General features: G+C 35.8%; 1 protein-coding gene across 2 annotated transcripts in view; it reads right to left on the reverse strand.

Moving 5' to 3' along the window:
* LOC119585837 (heparan sulfate 2-O-sulfotransferase pipe-like) overlaps window positions 1-757 on the reverse strand; it is a gene marked incomplete at its 3' end in the record, with an annotated part of 10,410 nt that overhangs the window by 5,237 nt on the left and 4,416 nt on the right.

Here is a 757-nt window from a genome sequence, read left to right on the forward strand (position 1 = left end):
TAACATTATTGCTTTTTGGCGCATTGGAGGTGCATCTACTAGAAGTCTGATATTCCTTTCTGTGATCACATGAGATCGCTGTCCCATTAACTTTCCATTAAGTTTTCACTATCCTGTTCAGACGTTGCTCCACCAACATCCATATTTCTCTTTTTGTTTCATGTTTCCATTCCCACTCCTAAAGAAACGAGCTTCAAGCGTATAAAGTTTCCAACGGGATCTGAAGTGCGGTATCCATCCTTTACTTCAGGCACTAATCATTATTATTAGCTGACGTCATATGATAAACACCAAACGGAAATCACAATAGCGTTGGACTGCCCTCTCTTTTACCTCCGTGGGGGTTCATGTAAGTCGTACACAGGATGCAATAATCTAGAAAGTACAAATACAAAACTTAATTATTATTATTTCAAGTTTCGTTGAACTTCCATGCACTTTGAGATGTAAAAATCCAGAAATCCCAAGTACATTCTTGTGGTGAATAATTGATCTTGTGGTAGTCCAAATCTGCTTTCAGTTCGTCTCTCTTTGTACAGATCATTATCAACACTATATATATATTTTTTTCTTTTTTAATTACAACAATCCCTTTATCTGGTTTAACCCCATGTATTAGTTAGACAAATGTTACTGTATCGTTTATGTTTCTTTCTCCTTGGCGTCTTGTTTTAAATCAGTACATTACAAATTGATTGCGTCATCTATTTTTGGGTTATAATGCAGGCGGCTTAGGTCTTCTTTCCATTTTTTTTAT

Source organism: Penaeus monodon, chromosome 20 (genome assembly GCF_015228065.2).
Source record: "Penaeus monodon isolate SGIC_2016 chromosome 20, NSTDA_Pmon_1, whole genome shotgun sequence".
NCBI classification, from domain to species: Eukaryota; Metazoa; Arthropoda; class Malacostraca; order Decapoda; family Penaeidae; genus Penaeus; species Penaeus monodon.